The sequence below is a fragment of the Chlorocebus sabaeus genome, chromosome 1 (assembly GCF_047675955.1).
Source record: "Chlorocebus sabaeus isolate Y175 chromosome 1, mChlSab1.0.hap1, whole genome shotgun sequence".
Taxonomy (NCBI): domain Eukaryota; kingdom Metazoa; phylum Chordata; class Mammalia; order Primates; family Cercopithecidae; genus Chlorocebus; species Chlorocebus sabaeus.
Genome location: NC_132904.1, coordinates 89,577,097 through 89,598,792, shown reverse-complemented (window position 1 = coordinate 89,598,792; position 21,696 = coordinate 89,577,097).

Below are 21,696 nucleotides of genomic sequence, written 5' to 3'. Positions count from 1 at the left end.
CAGCCTTTAGTCCCAAACTGCTGTCAGAAAGCCCTGCCTACCAGGCATCTTTGCAGCAGTCATGGATCTCATCTGTTTCCTTCTCCTGGCCCAGGTGGGGAGCTTTGCTCACATGAGCATGTCTGGTGCATACACACTGTGGCTACTCCCATACTTAGTGGGTTGCACTAGCCCAGAATTGGGCTATAATTTCTCTTCACAGGATGAAGAAGAAAATGATGTGATTTGCAATTTATACTAAGGAAAATAAATAGACAAAGAAACACCAGGGTTGGGAAATTTTTATGCCTACATTAAGATTAATTTCCCTGGCCTGATAGGGGTATAGTACAAAAAAAGATTAATTTTCCTACTATGGTAAAGCCTTTAGAATGTATCTATCATCAAGAAGTGTTCAGGCTCAGTTGATGGGGTGATGGCTGCACAGAACTTGATTTGGTGATTGCAACTTGGTCAAACATTAAGAAGGTTCTGGGTTTTCTTTTTTTAACCTTCATGTGCAATTAGAAAAACATTGAGCAACTTCAGCTGTTAAAGAGCAATTACCCCCTGATTAGGGGTTTCCTGGGAGAAGAGAGCCCCCCTGAGATACTCTCATTCAATAATATAGCAAAGTTAAGGATATCTTGAAGTCTCATACCAATAACACAGTTGTGGGCAGATGTGATTTTTGTTTTATAGATGTTGATATGATTTGGCTGTGTCCCTACCCAAATCTCACCTTGAATTGTAGCTCCCAGAATTCCCACATGTTGTGGGAGGGACCCAGTGGGAGATAATTGAATCATGTGGATGATTTCCTCCATACTGTTCTCCTGGTAGTAAATAAGTCTCATGAGATCTGATGGTTTTTTAAGAAGAAACCCCTTTCGCTTGGTTCTCGTTCTCTCGTCCACCATGTAAGACATGCCTTTCACCTTCCACCATGATTGTGAGGCCTCCCCAGCCATGTGGAACTGTGAGTCCATTAAACCTCTTTTTCTATATAAATAACCCAGTCTTGGGTATGTCTTTAACAGCAGCTTGACAACGGACTAATACAGATGTGAAAACTGAGACTTGGAGTTAGCCCTAGATTCTCCCATGTGAACTCAGGTTGGATCCGTGTATAACTGTAGCCAAGTTACTTAACTTGAGCTTCTCTTTCTTCTTTTGTAAAATGGTGGTACTAATAACTAACCCATGGAAACAATAAAGGTAGTAATGCCTTTGTCAAGAAAAGAGTCAAACTCTGTGAAATAATTAAAGAGATTTATTCTGAGCCAAATATGAGTGACCATCACCCAGCCCTCAGGAGGCCCTGAGAACATGTGCCCAAGGTGGTCGGGGTGCAGCTTGGTTTTATACATTTTAGGGAGCCTTGAGATATCAACTACCTTTAAGAAATACATTGGTTTGGTTCAGAAAGGCAGGACAGCTCAAAGTGGGGACTTCCAAGCTATAGGTAAATGTAAACATTTTCTGATTGACAGTTGGTTGAGTTTGTCTAAAGACCTGGGATCAATGGAAAAGAAATGACCAGGTTAAGATAGAAGATTGTGGAGACCAAGGCTCTTTTGAAGTCCTGTAGTGGCTGCCCTTAGAGATAATAGATGACAAATATTTCCTCTTCAGACCTTTAAAAGGTGCTAGACTCTTACTTAATCTCTTCGGAATTGGGAGAGCCTGGAAGAAAAGATCTAGCTGTGTTAATAGAGAGTCTTTACAGATGCACATTTTCCCTGACAGAGGACAGCTTTGCAGGACCATTTTAAAACATGGCAAAGAAACATGTTTTGGGGTAAAATATTTTGACTTTCTTCTTTGTCGTGTAATGTTATGCCAGAGTCAGATTGGAAAGTAAGTCACAATACATATAGTTAAATAAAATCCATCTGATGAGAATTTATGGTTTGTGGGGCATGACTCCCCAGACCCCTTAGATAGAAATTTGGGCAAGATTTAAAAAAAACAAAAAACAAAAAAACAAAAAAAAACACAAAGCTTAGTCCTCAGCTTTAAAGTACTTTACAGGGCCCGACCCACACCACACACTCGATCAATGATAAATAACCTTGTGACTATCATGTGGTCCTCCTCTTCCTCTTCCTCATGATAACTGTCATCATTACTGCCTCTGTCTACCATGGACATGGCTGGAGACCAAAATAGACAGGTGTCTAGTAGGAAAGCCTCAAAAAAAAAGGTTTTCTCCCTGCTTTTCAAGTCCCTTCCCAGAGGACTGGGAGCAGCTTGGAGGGCAGGAACATGTGTGACTCATCTTTCTCCATGCCAAACACCATGCATGGTGCTGAGCACAGGTGAGGTAGATGTGGCAGCTGACTTGGCCTGTGCAGATCAGCACTGCATTCCTGCAGCAGCTGTTGAAAATCGATCTCTCAAATCCAGGCTGTTGTTTGGCTCTGCATACTGGCTGCCTGAAGTAGGTCATCAAAAACTGCTTCATTTCCCCAGGCCCTTTTTTGACCTAGCTTCAGGGGGATCAGACAGCATGCATATTTTGGCCTGACCCAAGGGTATTTCAAGTAGCTCACCAATTTCCAAGCTTCCAACTTATTATCATGAAAGAAATTGCACTGATGCACTATGAAAGTGCTTCAGATCTGACTGCAATTTGTCAGTATGGAATTTTCTAAAGAGACGAAACAGATAATTGTATTATTATTATCATTTTATGATTAATAATGTGATCTTTATTTTTATTTATTTAATTTTTTTTTATTATACTTTAAGGTCAGGGATACTTGTGCAGAATGTGCAGGTTTGTTACATAGGTATACACGTACCATGGTGGTTTGCTGCAGCCATCAACCTGTCAGCTACATTAGGTATTTCTCTTAATGCTATCCGTCCCCTTTCCCCCTAACCCCTGACAGGCCCTAGTGTGTGATGTTCCTCTCCCTGTGTCCATGTATTCTGATTTGTCAACTCCCACTTATGAGTGAGAAAATGCGGTGTTTGGTTTTCTGTTCTTGTCTTAGTTTGCTGAGAATGATGGTTTCCAGCTTCATCCATGTCCATGCAAAGGCCATGAACTCATCCTTTTTTATGGCTGCATAGTATTCCATGGTGTATATGTGCCACATTTTCTTTATCCATTCTATCATTGATGGACATTTGGGTTGGTTCCAAGTCTTTGCTATTGTGAACAGTGCTGCAATACACATATGTGTGCATGTGCCTTTATAGTAGAATGATTTATAATCCTTTGTGTAGATACCCAGTATTAGGATTGCTGGGTCAAATGGTATTTTTGGTTCTAGATCCTTGAGGAATCACCACACTGTCTTCCACAACGGTTGAAATAATTTACACCTCCACCAACAGTATAAAAGTGTTCCTATTTCTCTACATACTCTCCAGCATCTGTTGTTTCCTGACTTTTTAATGATCGCCATTCTAAATGGCAAGAGATGGTATCTCATTGTGGTTTTGATTTGCATTTCTTTAATGACCAGTAATGATGAGCTGTCTTTCATATGTTTGTTGGTGGCATAAATGTCTTCTTTTGAGAAGTGTCTATTTATATCCTTCACCCACTTTTTAATGGGGTTGTTTGTTTTTTTCTTGCAAATTTGTTTAAGTTCTTGTAGATTCTGGAATTAGCCCTTTGTCAGATGGATAGATTGCAAAAATTTTCTCCCATTCTGTAGGTTGCCTGTTCACTCTAATGATAGTTTCTTTTGCTGTGCAGAAGCTCTGTAGTTTAATTAGAACCCATTTGTCAATTTTGGCTTTTACCACTGCTCAGGGAAATAAGAGAGGACACAAACAAATGGAAAAACGTTCCATGCTCAAGGATAGGAAGAATCAATATCGTGAAAATGGCCATACTGCCCATAGTAATTTATAGATTCAGTGCTATCCCAATCAAGCTACTATTGACTTTCTTCACAGAACTAGAGAAAACGACTTTAAATTTCATATGAAACCAAAACAGAGCCCGCATTGCCAGGACAATCCTAAGCAAAAAGAACAAAACTGGAGGCATCAGGCTATCTGACTTCAAACTATACTACAAGGCAACAGTAACCAAAACAGCATGGTACTGGTACCAAAACAGATATATAGACCAAGAGAACAGAACAGAGGCCTCAGAAATAACACCACACATCTACAAACATTTGATCTTTGACAAACCTGACAGAAACAAGCAATGGGGGAAGAATTCGATATTTAATAAATGGTGTTGGGAAAAGTAGCTAGCCATATGCAGAAAACTGAAACTGCACCCCTTCCTTACACCATATGCAAAAATTAACTCAAGATGGATTAAAGACTTAAATGTAAGACCTAAAACCATGAAAACCCTAGAAGAAAACCTAGGCAATACTATGTAGGACATAGGCATGGGCAAAGACTTCATGACTAAATTGTGTAATTATTAATAGTTATTCTTTACAACTTTCTCTTTTACACATATACATGTATTTTTTCCTTATAACTATATCTTATATACATGTTCTTCATAACTGTACCTTTTAATCTGTGTATCTATAACTGTCTTCTATTTTTTTATTACCAAACTATATCTTTAATGTGTATATCCTTTATAGCTATTTAATATACATATATCTTTTGTATATTTTTCATCACCACAAACTGAAATAATAAAGAATAATTTTACTAAGTTTGCCTTTGAAAGATAAAATGTATTTTTAAAAATTATATATTTAATCATCTGAATTAATTTGAAGGTAAGTAGGAGAGTCAACTAGATCTTTTACATTTATTGTCCCTCTAGCATATCTGTAAGATAAAGAGGCAAACATTTGTTTGAAAACACACTAGAATTTATACATCCAAATGGGAATTGTTCTCCAAAACAGCCATCTTGGGAGACTGTACATTTGTTCCTACAATGCTGTAGTCTCTGAGAATGTGAGGAGACCCTTTTTAGGAGCTGCCTTTAGAAGTCAGTTTATAAATCACAGAAGAAAATTAACCTCAGCTCCCAGCCATGGTTTTCAACCTTGGCTGCATATTAGCAATACTGAACCAGGCTTGTTCTGCCTGTGGTGCAAGAAGCCAATCACTGAGGTGATGAGTTTTGCAGTAGAGAAAGATTTTTTCATAGGGCAGCCCAGTGAGGAGATGGGAGAACAGCTCTCAAATCTATTGCTTGAAAGATAGGGCTCAGGGATATTTATGGGGTAAAGAAGTGGGGTGATCTAAGGCATGGGGAAAGGTGATTGGCAGTGGGGAAAAATAACATAATCAATGATTTGCACAAGCATAGTCAGAGTTCATGGCTTTTCATAGAAAACATATTCAGGAAATAATGGCATTAGCATGATCTGAGAGAGGAGTTTATGGTCCTCTGACGCCAGAAGGTCACCTCTTCGGCATTTGCACAGGCCCAGTTGAAGGGTCAGTGATCTCAACTGCACTCAAACTGGACAAGGGCTATCCCCAAGATCCTGAAAAACAACTTAGGCATTTATTACCATGGTAATATGTACATCAGAGATGTTAGCTATAAGGAAGCTAGTGAAGGCTAAGTTACAGTATGTGGTAGTGCAGTATGGCTTTCAGCTGTGTGGGTTAAAAAACATCAACAAGAAGTGAGCAACTGAAAAGATTAGGCCTTGGTTTTATTGGAATCATTTGGGGAGCTTTAACAAAATACCAACAACTGGCCCCACACTAAACCAATTAAGTTGGAACACCTGGGCATTCTAATTTTTCAGGTTTCTCAGGTCGTACTAATGTGACAAAGATTGAGAACCACACCTCTTTCTTTAACCAATAGATATACCCAATTTCTCGTTGAATAATTTTTTTTTTTTTTTTTTTTTTTTTTTTTTTTTTTTTTTTGAGACAAAATCTTGCTCTTCACCAAGGCTGGAGTATAGTTGTGCAATCATAGGTCACTGCAGCGTCCAACTCCTGGGCTCAAGATATCCTCCCATTTCAGCATCTTGAGTAGCTGGGACTACAGGTGCTCTCCACTACATCTGAGTAACTTTTAAGATTTTTTTGTAGAGACAAGGTCTTGCTATGTTGCTTAAGCTAGTCTCAAACTCCTGACCTCAGGTGATCCTCCTACCCTGGCCTCCTAAATTACTGGGATTACAGGTGTGAGCCACTGAGCCTAGTCCTCTTTGAATAATTTTGGCCTGTTTCCAAAATTTAAACCTGTTATTAAAAGACAGAAATTTGATACCTTTGAACATGTACATCAAGAAAATATGCTACAGCTTCCAAAATCAGCTCCAAAATTTTTCTGAACCACGGGATCTTATTGTTAGAATAAGCATGTACCTTCCCAGGGAGACCATTTGGAAAAGTACAAAGCCTTTTTAAAAATACAAAGTTGTTAATTTATTCTCTTATTAGTGAACATCTGGGTTGTTAAGTTTTTGGTAATTATGAAAAAAGCTGCTATGTACATTTGTGTGCAAGTCTTTCATGAAAATATTTTTTATTTTTCGTGCATGAATATCTAGGAGGGAAATAGCTGAGCCATGACTCAGCTGTTTATAAGAATGTATGTTGGAGGCTGGTTGTGGTGGTTTATGCCTGTAATGCCAGCATTTTGGGAGGCCAAGACGGGAGGATTACTTGAGGACAGGAGTTGGACACTGCAGAGAGATATGATCGAGTCATTGTACTCCAGCCTGTGTGACAGAGTGAGACACTATCCCTTAAAAATAATTTTTTTTTAAAGAATGTATGTTTATAACAGACTGTCAAATAGTTCTCTAAAATGATTACAGTACAGTATCCAAGGGGGCACACATGTTTTAAGAGCCCCAGGAGATAGCTGAAACCAAGGGTAGTACCAGGCCCTATATATACTACGCATGAATTTCTTTTTCCTCCTTCACAATTTACAGACAGAATATTCATTTTTATCATAGATCTTAGCAACTTTATTTCTTTCCTTATTAACTTAAGAACTTTCATCTTTTCACTTAAAGGAAGAATTTTACGGCTTCTCTATGTCATATCCAAATTGCCAGCATCTCTACTCTTGCACTCTGGGGCCGTTATTTAGTAATGCAAGGATGACTTGAACACAAGCACTGAGATACACAACAGTCTGATAACCCTGAGGGCTACTAAGTGACTAACAGGCAGGAAGCATCTACAGCATGGACATGCTGGACAAAGGGATGAGTCACATCCTGGGCAGGGTGGCAGGAGATTTCAGCATGTTACTCAGAATGGTGTGCAATTTAAAACTTACAAATTGTTTATTTCTGAAATTTTCCATTTAATATTTTCAGACCAAGGTGGACCATGAGTAACTGAAACTGTGAATAAGAGGGGACTACTTCAGAAATGTGAAATGGTTTAGAAAAAAATAAAAAAGAAAATAAAGAGAAAAAAGAAGGGACTATTATCTGTAATTTCATTCTCTAACCAATAGTGTCCTCTTTATCAGTGATATCAGGACCTTTAATTTTAGCCACTCTGAAAGAGTGGCTAAAATGAAATATTGGGCATGTTTTCTTGTTTTATAGCCCATTTATAAAATTAAATATTGGGCATCTTTTCTCATTTTTATAGCCAATTTAAATATCTTCTTTGGTGAAGTGCCTGTCCAAGCCTATTGCCTACAAACTTTAAAAAATGTTTCAGATAGGCCAGGCATGGTGGCTCACGCCTGTAATCCAAGCACTTTGGGAGGCCGAGGAAGGTGAATCACGAGGTCAGGAAATCGAGACCATCCTGCTTAACACGGTGAAACCCCATCTCTACTAAAAAATACAAAAAATTAGCCAGGCATGGAGGCCGGTGCCTGTAGTCCCAGCTACTGGGGAGGCTGAGGCAGGAGAATGGCTTAAACCTGGGAGGCGGAGCTTGCAGTGAACCGAGATCGTACCACTGCACTCCACCTGGGCAACAGAGCAAGACTCCGTCTCAAAAAAAAAAAAAAAAAAAAAAAAAATTCAGATAATTGTAGATTCTTATGTAATTGTAAGAAATGGTTTAGAAAACCATTTCTAAGTAGTTGCGTGTGTCAGTAGTTTGTTCCTTTTTATTGCTGAGCAGCATTCCATGGTGTGGATATACCATAGTTTGTTTAACCATTCATCCATTGAAGAACATCTGGATTGTTTCCAGTTTTTCACTATTATGAATAAAAGTGCTACGATCATTTGGGTTTTGTGTGAACATTGGTTTCTCATTTCTTTGGGATGAAATGCCCAAGAGTACAATTGCTGAGTCATATGGTAATTGTATAGTTTCATAAGAAACTGCCAAACTGTTTTCCAGAGTAGCTGTACCATTTTACATTTCTACCAGCAATATATGAGTGATCCAGTTTCTTTGCATACTCACTAACATTTAGTGTTACCATTTTAGTTATTCTGATAGATATGCGTTGATATCTCATTGGAGTTTTAATTTCCATTGCCCAAATGAGTAATAATGTCGACTGTGTTTTCATGTGTTTATTTGCCTTCTGTACATCCTCTTTGGTAAAATCTCTATTTCTTTTGCTCATACTCTAATTAGGGGTCAAATTTGCTCCTGTTCTAATTGGAGGTATTAATTGACTTTTTGCTGTGAGGTTTGGAAGTTCTTTATTATTCTATTTTTAAAATTGTTTTCAGCTGAAGGTAATGGCTCAGTCCTATAATCCCAGTGCTTTGGGAGGCTGAGCTAGGAGGATCACTTGAGGCCAGGAGAATGAGAGCACAGTGAGCTATGATTGCAGCACCTCACTCCAGCCTGGGTGACAGAGTGAGACCCTCTCTTTAAAAAAAAATAAAAAACGACTTTTTAATAATCGCCATTCTGACTGGCGAGATATGGCATCTCATTGTGGTTTTGATTTGCATTTCTCTGATGATCAGTGATGTTGAGCTTTGTTTCATGTTTCTTGGCTACATGTATGTCTTTTTTTGAGAAGTGTCTGTTCATATTCTTTTTCCACTTCTTAATGGGTTTTCTTTTTTTCTTATAAATTTGCGTAAGTTCCTTGTAGACTCCGGACATTAGACCTTTGTCAGATGGATAGATTGCAAAAATTTTCTCCCATTCTATAGGTTGTCTATTTACTCTGATGATAGTTTCTTTTGCTGTGCAGAAGTTCTTTAGTTTAATTAGATCCCATTTGTCAATTTTTGCTTTTGTTGCAATTGCTTTTGGCATCTGCATCATAAAATCTTTGCCTGTGCGTATGTCCTAATTGGTATTGCCTAGATTTTCTTTCTTCTAAGGTTTTTACAGTTTTGGGTTTTACATTTTAGTCTTTAATCCATCTTGAGTTAATTTTTGTATATGCTGTAAGCAGGGATCCAGTTTCAATTTTCTGCATATGGCTAACCAGTTTTCCCAGCACCATTTATTAAATATGGAATCCTTTCCCCATTGCTTGCTTTTTCAGGTTTGTCAAAGAACAGATGGTTGTGGATGCACGGTTTTATTTCTGAGTTCTCTATTCTGGCGAGGTTGCGGAGAAATAGGAACACTTTTATGCTGTTGGTAGGAAAGTAAACTAGTTCAACCATGGGGAAGACAGTGTGGAGATTCCTCAAAGATTTAGAACTGGAAGTACCATTTGACCCAGCAATTCCGTTACTGAGTATATACCCAAAGGAATATAAATCATACTATTATAAAGATACATGCACTCATATGTTCATTGCAACACTATTCACAATAGCAAAGACATGGAATCAACCCAGATACCCATCAATGATAGACTGGATAAAGAAAATGTGATACATATATACCATGGAATACTATGTAGCCATAAAAAGTAATGAAATCACGTCCTTTGCAGGAACATGGATGAAGTTGGAAGCCATTATCCTCAGCAAACTAATGCGGGAACCGAAAACCAAACACCGCATATTCTCACTTGTAAGTGGGAGGTGAACAATGAGAATACATAAACACAGGGAGGGGAACAACACTCACTGGGGCCTGTTGTGGGAGTATATGGGGAGGTGGGAGAGCATTAGGGAAAAGAGCTAATGCATGCTGGGCTTAATACCTACACGATGGCTTGATAGGTGTAACAAACCACCAAGATACACATTTACCTATGTAACAAACCTGCATGTCATGCACATGTACCCTGGAACTTAAAACAAATAATACATTTTTTAAAAAAAGATTGTATCAATCCTGTGTCAGAAAACATCATGAAAATAAACCAGTAAAAAATTAAAATAAAAAATGGCCAGGAGTGGGGACTCACACCTGTAATCCCAGCACTTTGGGAGGCCAAAGAGGGCATGGATCACTTGAGGCCAGGAGTTCCAGACCAGCCTGGCCAGTATGGTGAAATCCCATCCCTACTCAAAATACAAAGTTAATTGGCTCACTTGGGAGAGGAGACCAAGGCAGGAGAATTGCTTGAACCCAGGAGGCAGAGGTTCCAATGAGCTGAGATGGTGCCACTGCACTCCAGCCTGGGCAACAGAGTGAGACTCTGTCTCAAAAATAAATAAATAAATAAATAAATAAATAAATAAATAAATACGAAATAAATGATTTTTATTGTGGTAAAAACACATAATATAAAATTTAACATGCTAACCATTTCTAAGTGTAAAGTTCAGTAGTATTAAGTATATTCACGCTGTTATGTAACCAATCTCCAGAATTTTTTCTTCTTGCAAAACTGACATTCTATACACATTAAACACTTCCCCATTTGCTCCTTCCCCCAGACCCTGACAACTAACATTCTACTTTGTTTCTATGAATCTGACTATTCTAGATATTACACATAAGTGGAATCATACAGTATTTCCCTTTTTGTGACTGACTTATTTCACTTAATATAATGTCCTCAAGGGTCCTCAGGGGTCGTCCATACTGTATGAAAGCTCTTCAGTATGTTCTAACTATTAGTCTTTTGTTGGATATGTGGTCTGCAGATATTTTCTTTCCATTTATAGCGTGTCTTTTCTTCCTTTTATAAAGGTCTTTTATAGAGCAAAACTTTTTAATTTTGGTGAGATCTAATTTATCAGTTTTTCTTTTTGGGGATTGAGTTTTGGTGTAATGTCTAAGAATTCTTTGCACAGCCCTGTATCTTAAATATTTTCTTCTGTATTTTTCTAAAAGTTTTGTACTTTCATATTTTACATTTAGGTTTGTTTTCCATTTGACTTAACTTTTATATAAGGAGTGATATTTCGGTCAAAAATCATTATTTTTGCCCATTTTTTATTGGGTGGTTTGTCTTTTTATTGTTAAACTGTGGGTGTTCTTTATATGTTCTGAATACAAGTGATTCATCTACTTTCTTTTTTAAAAAAAATTTCTAATACCTTTAGTTGCCTTTATCTTCTTAATAGTATCTTTTAATGAGCAGATTTCTTTTTTAATTTTAAAAAAATTTATGGGTACATAGTAGGTGTATACATTTATGGGGTGCATGAGTTTTTTTTTGCACAAGCATGCAGTGTGAAATAAGCACATCATGGGGAATGGGGTTTTCATCCCCTCAGCATTTCTTTTGAGTTACAAATAATCCAATTTCACTCTTTAAATTATTTTAAAATGCACAGTTATTATTGACTGTAGTCCACCTATTGTATTATCAAATAGTAGGTCTTATTCATTCTTTCTAACTATTTTTTGTACCCATTAATTATCCTTACCCCCAACTACCCTTCCCAGCCTCTGGTAACAATCCATCTACTCAATGAACATACATTTTTAATTTTGATAAAGTCAATATATCATGATGAAGCTTACAATTAGTTCTTTTGTGTCCCAGTTAAGAAATATTTTTCTGTCCAAAAGGCATGAAAATGTTCTCCTAAGTAGTCTTGAATTTTTATGATTCTGTCTATTACATTTAGGGCCATGACCTATCTTACATTATTTTTGTATATGAGGTGAAGAGGGAATTGACGTTTTGGGTTTTATTTTGGATTTGTTTTTTTACACACAGATTCCAGTTTTTCCAGCACAATTTATTAGAAAAGATTTACTTTCCTATTGAGTTGACTTAGTGATTTGGTTCAAAATTAGTTGACCATATATATATGGGTTAATTTCATGACTCTATTCTGTTCTATTGAACTATTTGCTTATCCCTATGCCAAAACTACACTACCTTTATTCCTGTAAGTTTACAATACATCTTGAAATCAGTTTATTATGTTAGTCCTCCAACTTTATTCTTCTTTATCAAAATTGTTTTGGTTATTCTACATCCTCTGCATTTCTATATAAATTATAAAATCAAATTGTCAATTTCTTCTTAAACTCTTGTTAGGATATTGATTGGGATTTCACTGAATCTGTCAGCAAATTTAGGAAAATAGATATTTTAACAATTTTGTTCTAATCCATGAATATGGTATATTTTTTCTTTGATTCAGGTCTTCCTTAATTTATCCCAGCAGTGTTTTATAGTGTTAAGGATAGAGATTTTACACATCTCTCATTCGATTAATTCTGTATTTGCTTGTTTTACCGTACTGCAGATAGTATTGTTGCTAAATTTTTATTTTCAATTAATCATTGTGAGTATATAGAAACACTATAGATTTTTGTAAATTTACCTTGGGCTCTGTGACCTCACTAAATTCATTTACTAGGTCTAGCCGTTGTTTTTTGAGATTCCAATCACAATAGCAAAGACATGGAATCAACCTAAATGCCCATCAGTGATAGACTGGATAAGAGAAAATGTGATAGATATACAACATAGAATACTATGCAGCTATAAAAAGGAATGTGGTCATGTTCTTTGCAGGGACATGGCTGGAATTAGAAGCCATTATCTTCAGCAAAGTAATGCAGGAACAGAAAACCAAACACCACATGTTCTCACTTGTAAGTGGGAGCTGAAAGACGAGAACACATGGACACATGGAGGGAAACAACACACACTGAGGCCTATTGGAGGGCTGTGGGAAGAGGGAGAGCATCATGAAGAGTAGCTAATGGATGCTGGGCTTAATACCTAGGTAATGAGATGATCTGTGCAGCAAATCACCATGGCACACATTTACCTACATAACAAACCTGTACATGTACCCCTGAACTTAAAATAAAAGTTGAAGGAAAAAGAAAGATTCCATGGAGTTTTCTACACACACAATCATGTAATCTGAGAATAAAAACCTTTTTTGCATTTCCTTTATAATATGCATGCCTTTTATTTCTTTTTCTTGCCTTATTGAAATACTTTCATATTGAATTAAAGTGAGAGCAGACATGTTGTTCCCTGTCTTAAGGAGAAAACATTTGTAGTTTCACCATTAAATATGGTATTAGTTATAGATCTTTCGAAGATATCTTTTATCAAATTGAGGAAATTCCTTCTATTCTAGTTTTCCAAAAGTTTTTGTCATGAATTAATGTTGAATTGTGTAAAATAACTTACCTTGAATTGAATGAGATAAGATTTCTCTTTTTTTCTGCTAATATGATAAATTACATTATCAAATATAAAACAAATTTATACAAATATAAAATGAACTTTACATTCCTGGAAAAATCTTTTTTTTGGTCATGATATATTGTCCCTTTTATATATTACTGGGACCAATTTATTAATATATTATTATGAGCTTTTGCATCTTTGTTCATGAGAAATATTGGCTTGTAATTTTTATTGTCCTGTTATGACATTATAATACTGTGTTATGCTAATTACACAAAATGTATTGGGAAGTGCTTTCTCTATTTTCTGACTATATGCATAAGGTTAGTATTATTGTTTCTTAAATGTTTGATAGACTTCACAAGTGAAACAATGTGGTCTGATAATTTTTTTGTGGAAAGATTTTTTTATTACAAATTCAACTTTTTAATGAGATCATGTCCTTTGCAGGGACATGGATGGAGCTGGAGGCCATTATCCTTAGCAAACTAACAAAGAAACAGAAAACTAAATACTGCATGTTCTCACTTATAAGAGAGAGCTAAACGATGAGAATATATGGACACATAGAGGGGAACAACATGCAGTGGGGCCCCAGGAGAGTGAAGGGTAGGAGGAGGGAGAGAAGCAGGAAAAATAACTAACGGGTACTATGCTTAATACCTGGGTGAGGAAATAATCTGTACAACAATCCCCATGACACAACTTTACCTATGTAACAAACTTGTACATGTACCCTGAACTTAAAATAAAGGTTAAAATAAAATTCAACTTTAAAAATAAATATGGGAATATTCATATTTTTTTGATTTTACTTTTTGTCAGTTTTGTTAATCCATGGCTTTCATGAATTTTTTCCTTTTTGTCTAAGTTATTAAATTCATTGGCATAAAGTTTTTCATGATATTCTCTTATGTTGTAATGCTTTTAGGGTTTACAGTGATACTGTCTTTATTCCTAATATTTGTATCTTGTTTCTCCCTCTGTCTCTCTTTCACTCGTTCTTAGTCTTTCTTGGGGCGGAAACTTAGATTATTAATTTTACATCTTTTTTATTTTATAACATAGGCATTTAAAGTCATGGATTTCACTCTAAGTGTTGTTTTAGCTGCATCCCACAAATTTTAATACACAATTTTTACATTATCATCCAGTTCAAAATATTTTATTTTCCTTATCATTTTTCTTTGACCTATGAAGAAGTGTATACTTAATTTGCAATTAGGGGTTGTGCAGAAATAGTTAACATGGCAGGCTTGAGACTGCTATCTCTAGAAAGGTCTGCTTACAAGATTGGCCCTTGGCTGCTATCTGGGAACTTAGTTTTCAGGAAGGTTCCACCATTCTGTAACTGGTAAGAGTGGCTGACTATGTCTATACTTTATACAAATAAGTGCTTTGTGATAAGTATCTGCTTTCTTTCTGGATTTTGGGTCCATGGTAGGTAGAGGATGCCTATGTGAGAGATCTCCCAGTAAAAACCCTGGACATCTAGGCCCAGGCCAGCTTCCCTGGTAGAAAACACTTCACACAAGTGTTGTCACAATTCATTGCTGAAGTAATTGTTTCCTGTGTGACTCTGTGACTCCACTAGAAAAGGACTCTTGGAAACTTTTGACTGTTTTCTCCAGGTTTTGCTCCATGCTCCTTTTCCCCTTGCTGATTTTGTTTTGTGCCATTTCCTTTGCTGTGCCCAATTTTCTGTTGCCTTTCAAATACACTTTTCACATTTCATATAACATTTTTTTCACTTCAACATTCCCATTTTTAAATATAGTTTTCATTTATGTGCTAAAATTCTCCATCACACTTATTGTTCACCTTTCCCACTGTCTGTTTTATTTTTTTTTTGAGATGGAGTCTTGCTCTGTGCCCAGGCTGAAGGGCAGTGGTGCAATCTCAGCTCACTGCAACCTCTGCCTCCCTGGTTCAAGGGATTCTCCTGCCTCAGCCTGCTGAACAGCTGGGACTATAGGTGCATGCCACCATGCCTGGCTAATTTTTGTATTTTTAGTAGAGACGGGGTTTCACCATGTTGGCCAGGCTGATCTTGAACTCCTGACCTCAAGTAATCCACCTGCCTTGGCCTCCCAAAGTGCTAAGATTACAGGAATGAGCCACCGTGCCCACAGCACCCAGCCCTACTGTCTTTTTTAAGAGATGAGGACATGTTTTGTTTTGTCTAGGAAAATGTTTGGATTTTCTCTTTTACATTTATTTATGAATAAGGAGGAGGAAAGTAAAGTAATATAAAGCAGACTGGACCTAGAGTTAAAAGACTTGGATTTAAGCTCCAGTTCTGCCACCATTTGTGTTTTTTAATGCTTCAGGCTTAGTATTATTATTATTATTATTTCAATCGTTTCAGGGAAACAGGTGGTGCCTGATTACATGGATAAGTTTTTTAGGGGTGATTTCTGAGATTTTGGTGCACCCATCACCTGAGAAGTGTACACTGCACCCTATGTGTAATCTTCTATCCCTCACGCACCTACCAACCTTCTCCCTGAATCCCCAGAGTCCATTATATCATTCTTATGCCTTTGTGTTCTCATAGCTTAGCTCCTACTTATAAGTGAGAACACGTGATGTTTGGTTTTTCCATTCCTGAGTTACTTCACTTGGAATAATGGTCTCCAACTCCATCCAGGCTGCTGCAAATGCCATTGTTTCATTTCTTTTTATGATTGAGTAGTATTCCATGGTATATGTGTACGTATATATGCATATGTATGTGTATATATATGTGTGTGTGTGTGTTGTGTATGTGTGTATGTATGTGTGTGTATATATACATATAAAGTCTCCATACTGTTTTCCATAGTGGCTGTACTACTTTACACTCCCAACAGCAGTGTAAAAGTGTTCCCTTTTCACCACATTCATGCCAACATCTATTATTTTTTGATTCTTTGATTAACGCCATTCTCGCAGGAGTAAGGTGATATTGCATTGTGGTTTTGATTTGCATTTCCCTGATAATTCCCACTATCTTCTTTAACATATTTTTAATATTTATTTTAACGTATTTGTCTCTAATCCAACATTTGCACCATCACTACATTTCCTTCTATTGATAATTCATTTCCTGTCCATGGGTCACATTTCCTTTCCTCTTTGCATGCTTTATAATTTTTTAAATCGTATGCCAGCCACCTTGTGGAAAGAACAGTCAAAACTGAAGTAAAAAAACATTTACCCCAGCAAAGGGCACACTCAGTCTCCTGTTAGGCCTCAAGTGTGGGGATCTGAGTTAATACATCTGTAGTTACCAGAGTCTAGGCTTTGTTGCAGCTTTAGTTAGGGTCTATGTAATGCTAGCTTCCAGATTGGATGCAATGGCTCACACCTGTAATCCCAGCACTTTGGCAGGCTGAGGCAAGAGGATAGCTTGAGGCCAGGAATTGGAGAACAGTTTGGGCAGCATAGCGAGACCCTATCTCTATAAAAAATATAAAAACTAAAATTAAGATTAAAAAATGTAGCTTCAAACATATTGAAGGTGGGAACATAACTTTCTCTTGATGAGAGAACATTGATGAGACTGGAGATTTCTTTATGCTTTATATCCTAGCCACGAGCTTTCTCAACCTTGAGAAATCTGTATCTGCTTCATAGCTCAGCTGCCAGGTTCTGGGTAGCTGTCGAGTTCTCTTTTTTTTGCCAGTCCCACTGTTGCTTTTCATGCTTCAGTAATCTCTCTCTTTCCTGCTGCCCTGTCCCATCGCTTGGAGTGTAGCTGCAGAACTTTCCATGAAGGAGTGCCATGGTGGGGCTTATCCTAGTGTTCTATTACTCTTCCCTCAGTCATCATCTGGTTATGGGAAGACCATGCCTCAAGGGTCCTCTCTCAGCTATCTTATCTTAGTCTCAGCCTTTGGTGTACTACACTCATGCATTAGTAAGGGCCCACGGGTAGGGACTGTCAAGTAAGCACTAACTCACTCTATGGCCGCGGTTTGCTTAGATTCTAATTTGTCGTGTAATACGTGGTCACTGAAAGTTCCATTTCCATTGTGTATTCTTGATACCCTTGTCAAAGATCCATTGACTGTATATGTGTAGATTTATTTCTGGGTGTTCTAATCTTTTCCATTGGTCTATATGTCCCTTTATGTCAGTATCATACTCTTTTGATTACTGTCATTTTGTAATATGTTTTGAAAGGAAGTGTGAGGTCTCTAGCTTTGTTCTTTTTCAAGATTGCTTTGACTATTCAGGGTCCTGTGGGTTCTATATAAACTTTAGGATTGTTTTTTCTATTTCTATAAAAAATGCCATTGGGATTTACGTAGGGATTAGATTGAATCTGTGTATTCCTTTGGGTAGTATGGACATTTTAACAATATTAAGTCTTCCAATATGTGAACATGGAATGTCTGTCTATTTAATTGTGACTTTTTATGTTTATTTCAGCAATGTTTTGTAGTTTTCAGTGTACAAGTCTTTCATCTCCTTAGTCATGTATACTCCTATTCTTTTTGGTGCTATTTAAATGTAATTATTTTCTTAATTTCATTTTCATATTATTTGTTGTTAGTGTATGAAAATGCAATTGACTTTTGTATACTGATTTTTTTGTATCCTGCAACTTACTGAATTTGCTTATTAATTCTAACAAGTTTTGTTAAAGAATCTTTAGAATTTTCTAAGACATAAGTAAGACAATGTCATCTGTGAACAGACAATTTTACTCCTTCCTTTCTAACTTGGATGCCTTTTATTTCTTTCTCTTGCAGATTGTTCTGTCTAGGACTTCCGGTATTATCTTGGATAGAAGTGGCCAGAGTGGTCACCATTGTCTTGGTCCTAATCTTAGAGAAAAAGCTTTCAGTTTTTCACCATTGAGTGTGATGATGTTAGATGTGAGCTTTTCATAAATGGGCTTTATTATTAAGTTGAGGAAATTTCCTTCTATTAGTTTATTTCTAATTTGGCAAGAGTGCCAAGAATACACAATAGGGAAAGGACAATCTCTTCAATGGTTTTGGGAAAACCGAGTATGCATATGCAAAAAAGATAAAATTGGAGCCCATTTTACACCATATAGAAAACCACCTCAAAATGGGTTAAGGACTTAAACATAAGACTTGACACTGTAAAACTCTTAGAAGAAAACATGGGGGGAAGCTTCATAACATTGATCTTAGCAATGACTTCTTGCATATGACGTCAGAAAGCACAGACAACAAAAGCAAAAATAGAGAAATAGGATTACACATAAAATTTAAATACACCCAGTGAAGGAAATGCACATCTAAGGAAAAAACTCATCAGAGGGAAAAGGCAGCCTACAGGATGGGAGAAAATATTAATATTTGTAAACCACATATCTGATAAGAGGTTAATTGCTATAATGTATAAAGAATTCTTACAACTTAACAGCAAAAAAACCCCAAATAACTCAATTTCTAAAAATAGACAGAGGACTTTGTCTTAGTTCATTTTGACTGATATAACAAAATACCTTAGACTGAGTGACTTTTAAACAACAAAATTTTATTTTTTGTAGCCTGGAGCCTGGGAAGTTCAAGATCAAGGCACCAGCAGATTAGATGTCTGGTAAGGGCCCACTTCCTGGTTCATAAATGGCAATCTTCTCATTGTAATCTCACATGGTGAAAGGGACAGTGAGCTCTGCAGGGCGCCTTTTATTAAAGCACTAATCCCATTCATGAGAGCTGTTTCCTTATGATCCAATCTCCTCTCAAAGTTCCCATTTCTAAACATCATCACATTGGAGATTAAGGTTTATGACGGTTAATATGAATGTCAACTTGATTGAATTGAAAGATATAAAGTATTGATCCTGGGTGTGTCTGTGAGGGTGTGTTGCCAAAGGAGATTAACATTTGAATCAGTGGGCCAGGAAAGGCAGACCCTCCCTTAATCTGGGTGGGTACAATTTAATCAGCTGCCTGCCTGGCTAGAATATAAGCAGGCAGAAAAATGTGAAAAGAGAGACTGGCCTAGCCTCCCAGCCTACATCTTTCTCCTGTGCTGAATGCTTCCGGCCCTTGAACATCAGACTCCAAGTTCTTCAGTTTTGGAACTTGGACTGGCTCTCCTTGCTCCTTAGCCTACAGATGGCCTGTTGTGGGACCTTGTGATCATGGGAGTTAATACTTAATAAACTCATATATATGTATACACACACACACACACACACATATATATATATACATATTCCATTATATATTCCATTAGTTTTGTCCCTCTAGAGAACCCTGACTAATACTGATTTTGGTACCAAGAGCCCTTCTAGAGGAACAGAATATTAAGGATGGAGTTGTTTCATTGATTTTGGGGTTTCTGCAGTTGGCTGCTTACTATGATTAGTACTCCAAAATGCTAATGACTCTACTTCCAATAGTATGGAGAACACTGATAGTCCTTGATGGGAATTGTTTAGCGAGTTATGCAAAATAAATGCATTTGACACGCCTGATTCATTACTCGTGAGAGGCAAGGAGTTTAGTGACTCTATACATAATACCTTTGACCATTATGTGGAGAACGAAGGAACATAACGAAGCTGGTTGGTTGCTGCTAATTTCCATGGACAAAGTGATGAAAGAAAATGATGAACTCAGCAATTCTATCTCCCAGCTTCAGAAGCAGATACTGAACCTCAAATCTGCTAAGCTTGCCCTGAGTGAGAGTCTTCTCTCCTATAGAGAAAGAGCTGAAATTGTGGAAAAATAGACACAAGCTCTTATCATGCAAGTGGCTCACCTGCAATCAAAGGTGCATGCACAGCCTTGCCAGGTGTCTACTGTTAAAGTGAGGGCATTGATTAGAAAAGAATCGGACCCTGCAACTTGGAATGGGGATATGTGGGATGACCCTGATGAAGCTCGGGACACTGAGTTTGTAAACTCTGATAAACCTTTTTTGCCAGAAGAAACAGCTTCCCCTTCCCCATCCCCAGTAGTGGCAACATCCCCTCCAAACCCATGCTGCCATCAGCCTTTCCGCCTTTGAGGAAATAAACCCTGCCCTGCCTAAGGCAACAGTGATGGCCTCCCCTGAAGCAGTTGCCGGGCAAGATAATGTTGATTCTCCTCAGGAGCCACCCCAGCACCTCCGTTTGCTTCTAAACCTATAACTATATATATTTTCCATTAGTTCTGTCACTTTAGAGAACCCTGACTAGTACAGGTTTCAACATATGAATTTTAGAGAGACAAAAACATTCAATATATAGGATATGTAAATAAACATTTCTCCACAGAAGACACACATATAGACAACAGGTATATGAAAAGATGTTCAACGTCAATAATCACCAGGGAAATGCGAATCAAAACCACAATGAGGTATCACCACATACCTGTTACAATGTCCATTACAAAAACAAATCCTATAACAAGCGTTGGCTAGGATGTGGAGAAATTGGAATACTTGCACTCTGTTGGTGGGCATGTAAACGCTGCAGCCGTTATGGAAAACAGTATGGAAGGTCCTCAAAATACTAAAAACGGAACTACCATAGGACCCAGAAATCCTGTTTGTGAATATGTGAGCTTGAAGGAGGTAATATAGCCAGTGGCTAAGGATACAGGCTCTATAGTCAAATTATCTGGTTTCAGAACCTGGTTTAACCACTTACTAGCTATGTAACCCTCAGCAAAGTACATAACTTCCCTGTGCCTCAGTTTCCTCATCTATAAATTGAAGAAAATAATAGTACCTCCCTCTCAGGGTTGTTTTTGGGGCTCAAATATGATAATTAATCCACATAAAGTCCTTAGAACAGTGTCTGGCATATAGTGAGCACTTAGTCCATGCGAGGTGGAGATGTGTGGCAGGCAGTTGGAGATCCACGGGTACAGACAGCAGTCGTCGGCATGGGGATGAAAGTGAGCATCCAGGAAGCATTCGCAGAGCAGGGTCCTCAACTAGGTCTACAGATGAGAAGCACCTGAGGAGCATTTTCAAAGTCCATGGGGGTTTGCAACCCTCATAGGGCGTGATTCTGTAGTGTTGAAGTATTCTCTAAAATCTTATTTTGATATATATCCCTAGGGGAAAGCCACTCATATGGAGCAAAAAGTGACCCTAGAAGAAGCTTCGCAAACAAGTACAGCATTTCAGAAGTGCACAAAGGGGATTGGGAAGAAATGAGTGGATGGTAAAAGGATGATAGAGGACAGCACAAATGGTGTGTGTGTCTGTATTGTCTTTGGGCTTGATCCAGTGTGGCTGATGTGTGAGTCCAGGTGCTGGTTCACCCCAGATGTCAACCCAGGCAGAAATCTGGACCTAGATTTGAGTCTTTTTGATGGCTGAGGGTTTCATAGAGGGCCCAGAACTGAGGGGTCCAGAGGAAGATCCTAGAAGGATGAGGAGAAAGGTAGCCAGGTGGCACCTCTGACCAG